At 45.7% G+C, this 14,134-nt stretch overlaps 1 long non-coding RNA gene across 1 annotated transcript in view; it reads right to left on the bottom strand.

The window, feature by feature from the left end:
* Window positions 1-11,639, bottom strand: part of LOC140409583 (uncharacterized) — a 102,580-nt gene extending 90,941 nt beyond the window's left edge. The window contains exons 1-2 of the long non-coding RNA XR_011940407.1: window positions 11,443-11,639; window positions 8,512-8,696 (exon numbers count right to left, since the gene is read on the bottom strand). This is a non-coding gene — a long non-coding RNA (uncharacterized lncRNA). The remainder of the gene's footprint in view (window positions 1-8,511; window positions 8,697-11,442) is intronic.
* Window positions 11,640-14,134: the final 2,495 nt, after the last annotated feature.

The following is a 14,134-nucleotide window of genomic DNA, read 5'->3' as shown; positions in this document are numbered from 1 at the left end:
TTTGTTTGCTTTCAAAATGCACGGAAACTCCCAGAAGCCAACGTGTGACCAGCTGGAACCATCTTGTCAGCCCAGCAATTGTCCATTTTGGAAACGCAGGAAAAAATATTTCATAAAGTAGCCAGGCTGACAGAGATCTGTATTTATTTTCTGACCTGTCTCAACTGAGACAGTATACTTCCCAGGAGGTGGTATAGCAAAGCTACACCGCATTGGATTGTGCGTTGAGAGGATTGTCCTATGATGCGAGGCTGAGTAAATTGGACATATACTCTTCAGAGTTTAGAAGAATGAGAGGTGATATCACTGAAACATACAAGATTCTGAAGGGGCTTTTCAGGGTAGACACTAAGGGCGCGATCTAACCAAATTGCAACAGAGTTCTGGGACTGTGGTGATATGCATCACTGTAAATACACAAGGGGTTAATGTAAATACACTTAGACTAGATAAACACTAGAGGGAGCACCAGGGACATCATGACACACAGATATTCAACCAATAGGCCAGTAAGATAGGACACGACCAATGGGCAGTCAAGACACACACAGAGGTGACACTACCACAAGGGGGCTACCCATACATAAGGACACAGCACACATGATCTCTCTATTTCCAGTGGAGACACTTAGTGAGTACAGACAGGGTTGATTGAAACACATCACACCCACCATGTGGATTGTAGCAGATTGGTTAGTTAGTCTGAGTAGCTATAGCAGGATTAACAGGAGAGTCGAATCCAAGTATGAGAATTGTTAACAGTTCAATAAATGTGTTAAACCTATCTCCAAGTCTGAACCTTCCTTTGTCAGAGTGTACAACAAGGAACCAGCTTATGCTACGTCAAGAGCATAATAAAACAGGGACGAGCTCGTGTAGCTGGGTGCTTCCCGGCACTTGGAACACCGAGAAACACCATGCTATCTATCTGGATTTTGTTGCAATCTGGGGCCTCAGTGGGAAATGCCCCGCCGAGGCTAGGCCCTTGTCTTACACTGAGGAGCTCCGCTCGCCGAAACTCCTCAGTGCCGGAAGAGATCAGGATATCTCTCAATCCCCCGACGTGACCCCCAAAGTCCCAAAACAACTATAAGGGGGTCCTCGGGCTTCCCTGCACCCCATCTCAGATGGTCAGAGCACCCCCAGTCCTGATCCTCAGCATTGAAAAAATGCCAGCCTGGCACCTTAGCAGTGCCCCTGCCAGCTGGCAGTGCCACCTGGGCAACTTGGTAGTGCCAGTCTGGCACCAAAGTGCCAGGGTACCAAGCTGGCATTACCAAGGTGCCCAGGTGGCACTCTGCTCAGAGGGCAACCACCTAGGAGCCTCCAATCCCCGAGGAAACCCTCCCAGGTGTTGTTCTGTTTGCTCCCCATTTGTGGAGACCAGCACTGAACGGCGTTCGTCAGAGGTCTCCGAGGCGAAGGGGTTAGATCTCAGGGCCTCGATAGATCAGACAAGTGCATATTAAAGTCAGATTAGCTCTCTCGCTCTAATATGCAGATGTGCCAAATACTAATCCCACCCACAATAGGCAGGATTCAGGTCACGACACCTCGCGAGATGGGCATGCTGAGTCAGGTAGATCCCGGAAATGGGGTCTCCAGACATCTATCGACTGAGCCGCGCTGCCGTACGGCCGCAACCCAGCTGGTGAAATCACGCCCTAAGAGACGCCCCATGGTAGGGTAGGCATGATGACGCACGTCCCGCTATCATATCTGGGTGCCATATTTAAAAGGAACCCAACATCACTGACCCACCATTGAATTAAGAAGATGGAGCTCCTGAAAAACAAATGTATCCCCAGGAACACTCTGAGGCTAAAAGATGAACCTCCTCGATGACACTGAAGCAAGAAGATCCACCTGATAGAGTCACTGGCAGCCTCCATCCTGAACTTTGGATGCAGCCCCAGCATTCTTCAGGTAAGTCCTGACTTCTGCACACCACGTTATTTCAGACAGATGTAGAAACATATTTTCCCATTCGCATCGTGGAGAATCGGGCGTGGGGGAAATCTGCTCAGGCCTTCATCTGCATCCCACGAGCCGAATGTAAACCAATTTCACTCCAGCTGCCAGCGGGTTTCCCGATCTGCCACAACGGGCACCCGTGGAATATACCATGGAAAATTCATGCTGGCACTGAACCAATTTATGGGCTTCCCACTACATTCTCCCCCACCCTGCCATCCGTTGAAACGGCTGGCAGGAGCATGGGAGAATTCTGGCCCAGGTTTTGTATCTCTTCTGGGGCGAAATTCTCCTACCCGCCCCGCCACATTTCTGCGCCGACCGGCCGGCGGGAGTCTCCGCAACACCGGCCGGTCAATGGGGTTTCCCATTGTGGGGCAGCCCCACGCCGTCGGGAAACCCCCGGGCGCCGGCAGAACGGAGACATCTGCCATGATTGTATTGTACAGGCTCGAGAGGCATTAAGGTATACCTCTGCTCCTACTTGCGTTTTTATTTGCTTTAGAACAAAAGTAGCGCATGACTAGTCTGCTAGGTTGTCAACTCTTGTATTATGTACCTGCATGCTATTGTAATGTAAAGGTGCTCTGCAGAGCAAGGGTTAATTTGGGACCAGAGAAGAGCGCTGTCCATGGGATGATGTAGAGTCATATGGTAACAGACTCAGAGAGAACACTCTGGAAGCAGCCTCCATGACAATAAATTGGGATCAAGTCTCAAGAGCTTGGGCTGGATTCACCGTTTCTGAGGCTAAGTGTGGACGCCAGCGGAGGAACAGTGGCGTTTTACGACGTAAAAATCGGCACTGATCCTGCGGCCGGTGAGAGACTAGCAGCTGCGCCAAGTGAAACTCCCGTCTCCCACAACAGAAACGGCTGGAGAATGGCCGGGACCATGGCCGTACATACACATGGCAACGACCTGCAACGGTCGCGCCGTGAAACGGGGCACCGGCCGTAAGCGGACCCAGCCTGCCAAATACTGTCCCCCTTGGCCACCCCCCACTAGTCCTCCCAGCCCTCGCAGAAACCTACCACCCCGGCCAGCAGCACGTCTCCCGGTCGACTGTGGCGGTGCTGGACACAGTCCACAGTTGCCATGCCGGGTTCCCGAGCACAGAGGCCACAAGTGAACCGGCCCGTCACGAACTTGGCACATTGGTGGTGGTGAATCGCGAAGGCCCCGGAGAATGGAGGACCAGGCCCACTAATGATATGCCAATGGTGCTTAAAGCAACGCATCTATGGCATTTTTGGGGTGCCTGATTTGGCATCAAACTGGCGCCTACTGCGATTTTGGCGTCGGAAGCTATTCTCCACCCAATCACAATTTTACCATCAGCCAACGGTGAATCCCGCTGCTCATCCCTGAGACACAGCAGAGAACCCATATTACAAAAGCCCTGCTGAGGTCATTGAGTTAATCATGGTTCTACTCTCTGGAGGTGAAGAGTTACCATAGACACCTCTCTCCAGGCCACTCCACTTATACTTCTAGTGTTATGGGCCAGGGTTTAGAGAACCCCAAAGTGTATCATGGAGTTCACCTGACCCACAACTTTTATTAGATTGTGGTATGGGAGTACACGGCCCACTCTACAGATGTGGTACAGCAGAAATTGAAAAGTATTTTTTAAAGCAAAACAATGTTTATTCTATGAACTCAAGTTAACCTTTTTAAAACATAGTGACCATCTTAGCAATCATCAATTCAAATACAACCCCCAAAGAATACAACACTAAGTAATCCTTAAGCTTTCCTTTTAACATCCATAAAAGGACCCACAAGACATTAAAAAACCTTTTAACAGAAACACATCAGGTTTAAATTCACTACTGAGAACAATTATCACTCTGAATTCACCAAATGATCAAGAGATAGTCTTTAGATGGCAGAGAGAACATCATTACACATTCTCTGGCTGGCTGCAGCTCCAACACTAACACTAAACCAAAAAAACACCGACACACCTAAGCTTTTCTCAAAGTGAAACTAAAAAGCAGAGCCAGAGCTCAGCTCCACCCAGACTCTGACAGCACTGCAGTAATTTGAGCACACAAACATTTCTTAAAGGAACACTCTCATGACACGAGGTGCCTTGGCCACACCCAAGAGTCTGTCCTTCCTACTTTCTAGGGCAGAGTTTGAAAGTCTGAATCAGTAATATCTGCATCCCTTTTCTCTGGCTTTCTGCTATGCCTTGCTGCCTTCTTTCTTGGTCCAGGTGTTGTCAGTGCCCAAATACTTAAAACAAGACATGCAGCAATTAGAGAGTCTAAGTGAAAGAGCTAAGCACTATTCCTGTCTTGTTTGTCGCAAGTTTATCCCTGAAGACTACACGCAGACCTGTTTTCTCTAAAGGCTGCACAAAAGTTTCCAGGTAGTTCAAATTCGCATTTCCATTTTCCACCAATGGGAATACAAATGAGCCGAGTCATTGGAATTCCCTCTGCAGGACACAGGTAGGCAATTTTTTTAAAATGTCAACAGTAGCAAGGAAGTTCCTCCTCAGAAAGAAAATATCCCAGAGCACATCTGTTTTTGCCTCCAACCAAGATGCACCAGTTAATGCCCTTTTATATTGCGGAATCACATCTCTAATCTGTTGAAGCTTCTGTTGTTATGGAACATGGCCCCTTTTCCCCATTACCAGATGTACAACTGTGTCAGCATCACCTTGCATTTGCCCACATGCTCCAAAGTCACTATTGGCAATTTATTTCAAGTTACTGAATTTTTCCTATATAATTTGACACTTCTTGCCAAGTCCAAAAGCTGGGCAGTCAGGAAATAGAAGCAGAGGAGGATGTCATGATTTGAATTCTGGGCCCAGCCTGTTATTTTTCAGCAGACTCCAGTCATAACTTCCCAGGATTCACTGCAACAGCTGGAAAATAGGCAGGGCCTGGGTCCAGGAGCTGGAGCTTCTGTCCAGCCAAAAAGGCAACCAGTGCAGTGTACGTCTGTCGAGGGGAGCGACACATGTATTTGGTGAGTGCAGGGTTGGGGTACGATGGCCAAGACTCTAAATTTTTGAGTTATCACTCTCCAGGCCTTAACCATCTAGCATCTGGTCAGAACAAGCATACGAGTTGGTTCACCATATTAATAACTTTGACTCAGCAGCTAGGTATGTAACAACTAACATTTATTTGCAGCTTCATGGCTATCAGTGAGCATTGGAATCAATCTGTGGTAAAAACCCACACTTGCTACAGTAAACACCCATCCTGGTCTCTGATTGGTTTTCTGGGTGATGTGACCTATCAGCTATTTGCCCCTTAAAGGGGCCATAAACCACATCCCTCTCCCTCTAAGTCATTTAACTGTACAGTGCCCAGTAAATGTAACATTTAACCCATTCAACTAGTCCACCATAGATTTAGTCTCTCTGATGATGTCCACTTTCTGACAGTAACTCCACCAACTTGGGTGCTTCTGCAAGGGTACTTTCTGCAGCAGATGCTGCACCTGGTATCTCCTCAGGTACTGGCAAATTGGCCTCATCCGTTTCTGTGGTGATGACAAGCTTTCCTGTCACAGGTGGACTTTGTATTTCACTACTCGCACAACCAGCTACGTGTTCTGCTGGCAGAATGGTTTCAGGCGGTAGTACTGGCTGCTGGGACAACTCTTGTCCACGTAAATGTTTCCTGAAAATTCAGTTTTGTACATTAATCTCGCAAGACTATGGTCCTTTATTGGCTACAACTCCTGGGATCCAGCTTGTTTCACTTCTAAAATTTCTGACATACATTGGTTCATCTATTGCAAATGACTTTGCTGCTTTGCCTGAATCATGGTCTTCCTAATAACTGCTCTGACTGGCCTCTACCCTCCCCAGCAAATTTGGAAATGCCAGACTTAGTCTGGTCCTTTCTTGCCACCCCATCAATAATTCCACTAATTGGTGGCGCACCAATGAGGCGTTGTCCGGTATCCTATTTAGAAATTGAGACATTCTGGTTTCCAGAGTCAAACCTGACTGCTTTTTAAGACCTGCGTTGAAGGTTTGGACTGCTCGGACAGCCACTCCATTGGATGCTGGATGGTATGGTGCGTTTCTATGTGCTGTTTGTGGAGGTGAATTTCTGAAATCCAGCACTCGTGACGGCCGTTCCATTATTCAACACGATTACTTCAGGTATCCCGTCGGATGCAAAACACTGACACAATTTGTCAACTGTGGCATGCAATGTCATAGCCTTCATTTCAAATACTTCCATCCACTTCGAATAAGCATCTTTCAGGAGCAAAGACATTGTGCCCAAAAACCGGCCACGTAATCACGCACCCATGGCCGACCAAGCCATTCCCAAGGGTGCAAATGGGCTGTTGCAGGCAATGTCTGTTGCAACTCGCACTGATCACAATGCTTCAGTAACCTCTCAATGTCAGCATCTATGCCAGGCCACCAAACATAACACTTGGCGAGCATCTTCATTTTTGATGCACCCGGGTGGGCACTATGTAATTCAGCAAAAAGCAAGCCCCTTCCTGGTACAGGGACGACTACTCTTGCTCCCCAAAATATGATATTGATAAGCATGACTCTTGTCTAACTTCATATAAGATTGGCCTCTGGCCAGCTTTGCATACAAATCTTCCACCTTTGGAATGGGATACTTATCTAGTTTGGCAGCTTGAATCACTGTCAATTTGTAATCCTCACAGATGCGTACAGTCATTTGTTTTTTAATTTAGAGTACCCAATTCATTTTTCCCCAGAAAGGGGCAATTTAGTGTGGCTAACCCACCTAGCCTGCACATTTTTGGGTTGTGGGGGCGAAATCCACGCAAACACGGGGAGAATGTGCAAACTCCACTCGGACAGTGACCCAGAGCCGAGATCGAACCTGGGATCGGCGCCGTGAGGCAACAGGGCTAACCCACTGTGCCACCGTGCTGCCCTGATGCGTACAGTCATGTTTGTTTTTTCACAGGGACTATGTGGGCTGCTCATTCTGAAAATTGGATAGGCCGAATGATTCCAAGTTCTTCTAACCTTTTCTATTTTTTCTCCACCTTTTCTAACAAGGCATAGGGCACATGTTTGTCCTGGAAAAACCGTGTGGTTGCCTCTGGGGCAACGTGGATTTTAGCCTGCAGGCCCTTAATTTTATCTAACTCATTGAAAATACATTTTTGTACTTCTTTATTAATTATACCAGGCCTCCTTCTTTAATCTAAAACATTTTTGTCCAATTTAATTTAGTTTCTTTGAGCCAATCGCAGCCTGGGAGACTTGGTTCTTGGCCTGATACAACTAATGTTGAGTGTTGGGCAGATTGCTGCTGACATCTCACCGGTACGTGAGATAGAACGTCTGAGGATCCTGGGTTTATATTCATTGGAGTTTAGGATGTTGAGGGGAGATCTAATAGAAACTTACAAGATAATGAATGGCTTAGATAGGATGGACGTAGGGAAGTTGTTTCCATTAGCAGGGGAGACTAGGACCCGGGGGCACAGCCTTAGAATAAAAGGGAGTCACTTTAGAACAGAGATGAGGAGACATTTCTTCAGCCAGAGAGTGGTGGGTCGGTGGAATTCATTGCCACAGAGGGCGGTGGAGGCCGGGACGTTGAGTGTCTTTAAGACAGAAGTTGATAAATTCTTGATTTCTCGAGGAATTAAGGGCTATGGAGAGAGAGCGGGTAAATGGAGTTGAAATCAGCCATGATTGAATGGTGGAGTGGACTCGATGGGCCGAATGGCCTTACTTCCGCTCCTATGTCTTATGGTCTTAATATGCATGATCTTGATAGCCTCTCCTGTATAGGTCACCAATTTTGCTGATGTATTCCTTTAACCCAAAGTTTGAACCCCTTCTTGCAAATACCTATTACAGTAGAGGACGCTCCTGTGCCTACTTCCATCTCTATAGGTTTACCATTTATCAAATGCACCACTGTGATGGGGGCTACCTTGCCCGCTTTCACATTGTTCAGTGAGTGAACACTCAAATTATTTGTAGGGAAATCTTCACTGTGTAATTGTGATGTGCTACTGCCTTTAGCACGAAGCAAGCTTAGCTTGCTCTTACACCAGTGCCTAAAGTGCCCCTTCCTGTGGCATAGCTGTGGTAATACCAGGTATTGCAGTACCTGAGAGGTGGATGATCATTGGCTAGACCGCGAGGTCTACCATTGGTTAATGTATATAGCTCCGCCCTGCGAGGCAGAGTATAAGAACCGATGCCGTCCCAGCAGTCTTCACTTCTGTAACATCACTGCTGGGTACAGTTCTATTTGATTAAAGCTAGATCGATATGACTCCTCGAGGACTCAAGCGTATTGATTGCGTATCAATAGCTTACATCAGTGTTTTTCAAACTTTTTTTCCGGGGACCCACTTTTACCAACCATCCAACCTTTGGGACCCAAACCGGCCAACCTTCGCGACCCACGTTGGCTGACCTTCGCGACCCACGCCGGCTGGCCTTTGCGGCCCACACTGGCTGACCTTTGCGACCCACGCCAGCCGACCTTCGCGGCCTACGCCAGCTGACCTGCATGACCCACCATTTTCTCTTACCTTGTTTGCTGCTTACAAAAATGGAGGAAATAGTTTTGGGTCTCTTTGGCCCTCGTACACGCTCCTCCAATGGAACCTGTTAGATGAAGGTGAAGCCTCCCTGTGTCGGAAAGTATGGAGTCTCCATCTGTCCAAAGTTCTGCATTTGTTCCCTGTAAAATTTTATCAAATAAACACCCCCGAACCTGTAAACAAAATAAAAATAAAATGAATAAAACAAATGAAAAAAATAAAAATAAAATGAATAAAATAAATGAATAAACCCCTCTCCCCGAACTTGTAAAACATAAAGCTGCGACCATTTAAAAAAAAGGGGGCCGCACTGCGTATAGTTTTGCGCATGCACGCCGATGATCTGGCATGCATGCACAGTGCAGCCGCATTTTCTTTACATGTTGCGTGCAGATTTGCGCGATCGGGACCGCCGCAACAGATGGTTCTGCGACCCTCCCGACACCCGTCTGCAACCCACCCGTGGGTCACACCCCCGAGTTTGACAATGCCTGGGTTACATTCTGCTTCCTTAAATCTGCAAGCTTCTGGGGAGTGATTACCCCCACACCGATAACATTCTGCATCGACCCTTGGTGTCACATTCACTCTCCTAAATCTTCTGCCTGCTGCCACATTTGCTTCCCGTTTAAAATTCGCACTTTTGGCGCCACAGCTGATGGCAGCTCCCGCCCTAACTGATGAATGGTGCTGCCATTTTGCGCGCTTTGAAGCTCCTGCGCGTCCTTCTCAGCGTTCTCTATTGCTAGTGCTATCTTCAGCACCTTTATAAAATTGATTTCTGTCTCCGCTAACAGCGTTCTCTTGGTGGCCTCATTATTGACTCCACAAACTGAGTGATCGTTCAAGGTGGCCCTGAAGCCTCAGTGATCTATGATTTGACTTAGCTTTGTAATGTAGGTTGCAATGGTCTCCTCTGGAGCTTTCTCTAGGGAATTAAACTTAAAATGCTGCAAGATGGCTGAGGGCTTTGGATGTTCGTGTCCCATTTCCAAATGCACTATCACAATGAATCAACTAGCAACGGCGCATTCAAGGACATAAGGCTGCGGATTAGACTGTAGGCCTGGGTCCCACGTGCAGTTAAAAGGAATGTCTTCTTCTTTCCCTCCTCCTCTATTCCATAGGCCATAAAATAATAACGTAGGCATTCTATATATTGTGTTCAATCCTCAACGGAGACATTTAATCAATCGAATAGAGGCATTTTTCCTGAAGCGCACTTCCGTTTTGCAATCTGAAATCAACCTCAACAGTTTCTGTACTGTTGTGTCTGTCCACACAATATGTTTTTAACCTTTATACGGTGGACAAACAACTGTGAGTCGACTTCTTATTAATACAATAACGTTTATTCATTCACACAATATTAGTTACGGTAATTACTTTTACAGAACGATCAAGATTCAAACTTAACGCTGGACTTTGACATAACTTTGAGTGACTGACAAGATGTTGGTCTGCTGTTTGGTCTACTCTGATCCTCTTCTTCTGGGTTTGGTCTGTTCTTCCTTCTTCTCCTCTGGATGGTCCAGGATCGTCCTTCACGGTGGTTGGTCTCTGCTAGTGTGTGCCTTGGGTGCCTGTTTTTATTCCTCCTTCCTTTTGCAATTTCCCCTGACCTCCTGCCAATGGGGTCTCAGAAGGGGGTCACAGGGCCCAATGGCCTGATTGATGATTTGTTGACAGGACACCTGTGCCCGCCCCAGGTGTCCATTGCTGGTGGTGTGGTCTGCACATAATCTGTTGCCATATAAGGTAACTTGGTGACCAAAAGTCTGGCTTGACCAGGGCACTGACAATGGGCTTGTGCATATCAATAGGGTGTGATGATCTCCTGATCATTGATTGATGGGGCAGGTCCAGACATGTTCTGGCAGCTTGTATGTTGGTTGTGTATTCGAACTTGGCCAGTTCGAATTCCCATGGTGCTGTGTGCTGGAGTGTCTGTGGCTTGATTTAAAGAGCCCAATTCTTTAATTTAAAATACCCAATTTAAATCAGGCCTAAATCTAGGCCTAAGTTACCACAGTACTCACAAGCTTGGGACCACACATCCTCTGCTTTATCCTTGTCGCCAATATTAAAACTTTGGCTCACCAGCTAGGTATGAAATAGCTAACTGAAAATGGAAAAATGAAATGAAAATCGCTTATTATCACAAGTAGGCTTCACATGAAGTTACTGTGAAAAGCCCCTAGTCGCCACATTCCTGCGCCTGTTCGGTGAGGCTGGTACGGGAACTGGGGACCAGTATGACAATTCCTCAACACTAACACCAAGATACCCCATTCTACAGATTTTAGGGTTTCTGGGTGCCATGGTTCACAATAAAAAAGCTAATTGAAACCTTAAAAATAAATCCATCCACACCATGAGGCACAGGAAGCAATACATTGTCTCTGAAACAAAGCAATCTTTTGATTTGAAATTTCTGGGAACAATACTCCAACTGCCATGTTGTCCGAAGCTGACTGGGAAAGATTCATTCAGACCAGTAAGTGAGCAATCCTGGTTGAACATGCACACTATCTTTAGCCAGAAAAATAGATTCTAACATTGCTAGTGTCAATGTTTAAACTTGCCACCAACATACAATGGAGTCATTTTCCTTCTGTAGGCTTGGTGGCAAAACCACTGAGGAAAACCAAATATTATATTATTTTGGAGGCACATGGAGTCTAAGCCTATCTAAAATTTACCAGACATGCATATAAAACATTTGTGTGGATAGTAAAATTACAAATGGTGAGTGGGTAAAACAACAGCATTTCCGCATAACTATGGAACGCAAATAACATTAATAGCAGGAAAAAGAAACATAAACTCGGGTCCATTATGTTATCACCAAAGTGCAAGCATTAACTATTTGATAAATCACTGTTAAATCAGTAACAGATGTTGTTAAGTTATACTCACAAGCTGTCGTTCACTGTCTATTGTTGGGACATTGGTGGAATTTTCCCTGGTGTCTGAAACTCATTCAATTGATATTGTTAAAATTAATTTCATATTAAAGCTTAGCAACACTAAGGAAATATTGATTTGGGACACAGTTACATAAAAGTGCTGAGCAGACTATCGGTGTGAATGATTACAGGCACAAATAAAGATAAAATTCAGCCCAGCAGCTCCAGATTGAGCCTGAGAAAGGAAAATAATGGAAGGCTGAATATCATAGGATGCCTGACCCCAGCGATAAAGTGACATTCCAAATAATATACTGCTTGTAGCTGGGAGGATTGGTACTAAATTCCACACAACTGAAAGAATTTGAAACATCAAGAGCATTCATCCCTAGGTCAAGGTCTCTCCAGGTATTTGGTCTGTAAACACCATTAAAGAGAAATATGGGAGAATGAGAGTGGAGAGTATTTCACCTTATCTGAGTAAACAATTGCAGTAAACATTAACAGTTACTATGCTGTCACCAGGAAAATCAAGTATTCCATTATATATAATACATTTTTTCGAAAACCTACATGTTTCCACCTAATTTCTTTTTCTAATTTACTCCTCTTATTTCCTCAAGGCACTGGTTTGAGATTTTCACTACTGAGGTAGATAGCTCAAGTTGGGAAATTTCCTGACTCTCTGCACATGCCTCGGAAAAAAAGCCGCAAATGGCCATTGGGGGTGGGGGGCAAGTGTGGGGGTGGAGTCAGCCCCAACATTCCCAGAAGCAAAGTGTAGGTGAACAAGGGAATGGTCAAGTACCAGGTTGGGCTTGTTAGAAGTCTCACCTTGGTTCTCTGGGACTGTGATGTGTTTGTGTTGTGTCTGTGTTGTGAGGGCAGCCCTCACCCTTCACACCCCCTCACCCCCCACCTACCTCCCAATTATCCCATTTCAAATCAAGCCAATTCAGACAGTATCCACCCTGGGGGCAGACATCAGGAGCCATATGGAATGAAATAAAAGAAATTATCAAAATCTAATACGGATTAGACGGTAGAATAAATCCCATTCATAAAAACCTATTCAAAACTTTTCTTGATCTCAAGTGCATGATCTCTTGTAAAACAAACTTCTATTCATGCCTCACATCAAAATTAATGAATTCTTCAATAATCTCCTTAAGGCGTCAATCAAACTATGAACTCTGACCCCCCTATTGTGATAACTGTAGCTTTTGGAAATAAGCCAGGCATTCACAAAGAACCCTGAAAAATGTTACCAAACAGCTATTAAAATTGCTAGAACGGAGCTATTTTACACTCTTACTGACATCTTCAGCTTGTTTTTTTTTTTCACTTTTAAAGGACTGGAGATTTCAAGGACAAGAGGGAATATAAAATTAGAGGTAAAATTCTTAAGGGGATGGAGGAGCAGAGGGACCTGAGTGTATATGTGCACAGATCATTGAAGGTGGCAGGACAGGTGGAGAGAGCAGTTAATAAAGCATATAGTATTCTGGACTTTATTAAGAAGGGCATAGAGTACAAGAGCAAGGAGATAATGCTGAATATATACAAGAAACTAGTTGGACCACAGCTGGAATATTGTGTTCTGTTCAGGAGCCACACTATAAGAAGGATGTGAACACATTGGAGAGAGTGCAGAAGAAGTTTAAAAGAATGGTTCCAGGGTTGAGAACTTCAGTTATGAGGATAGATTAGAGACGTTGTGACGACTCTCGTTGCAGAAAATAAGGCTAAGAGGAGATTTGATAGAGATGTTCAAAATCATGAGGTGGCTGGACAGAGAAGATAGAGAATAACTATTCCCGCTCATAAAAGGATCAACTCAATCAGGTTTAAAAGTGATTTACAAAATAAGCAAATTTTGCCTTTGACATGATGTGGGTGCACAATTCTGCGAACATCAGAAAACGAGAATCTCGCTGGCCAGATCTCATTTTCAGATTTTCCCCAACCCTGCTTGTGATGTAACAAGGTTACTGCCCTTCATTTAAATAAATTATAATATTACTAAGGGCTTCCCCGCTGTATTGCACGCCCCATGTTGGGATCACCCCCTCGTCGGCATGATGTCAGATTGGCAAGGTTAACAACATGTTTTTTTTTAAATGGGAAAAGGTGAAGGGAGCCCTCCAGGCACATACAGGTAAGTATAGCCCTGGGAGAAGAGGGACCTCTCTGGGCAGTAGTCTGGCATTACCCGTGGGCACTGCCAGGGGAAATTCCAGGGGAGGCCCCCGCTGAGGAGCTCCATGGTAGATGGAGGTGTTCCCATGAACATGGGGGCACAGGAGGTCTCCATGTCTGTGGGAAAGGGGAGGCTTCGTCTTTTTTTGTTGTCGTGGATCATCTCAGGATTCGCGAGCCTCCATTTTCTTTGGACCAAGTGCTGGATTATCTTGTCTTCTTGCCTGAGCCAGCACTTGGTGCAAAATTGCTAAAAGTCCGCCCGTGATGTGTGGAAAGGTTTCTTCACACAGCGAGTGGCTCAGGTCTGGAATGCACTGTCTGGAACTGTGGTGGAGGCAGGCTCAATCGAGGCATTCAAGAGAGCATGAGATGATTACTTGAACTGAAACAATGTGCAGGGGTATGGGGAAAAGGCAGGGGAATGGCACTAAGTCATGATTCTCATTTGGAGAGCCGGTGCAGACATGATGGGCCAAATGGCCTCCTTCTGCACCATAACA

The sequence above is a fragment of the Scyliorhinus torazame genome, chromosome 3 (genome assembly GCF_047496885.1).
Source record: "Scyliorhinus torazame isolate Kashiwa2021f chromosome 3, sScyTor2.1, whole genome shotgun sequence".
NCBI classification, from domain to species: domain Eukaryota; kingdom Metazoa; phylum Chordata; class Chondrichthyes; order Carcharhiniformes; family Scyliorhinidae; genus Scyliorhinus; species Scyliorhinus torazame.
Note: the sequence above shows the minus strand (reverse complement) of the source record. Positions and strands in the feature narration are given on the sequence as shown.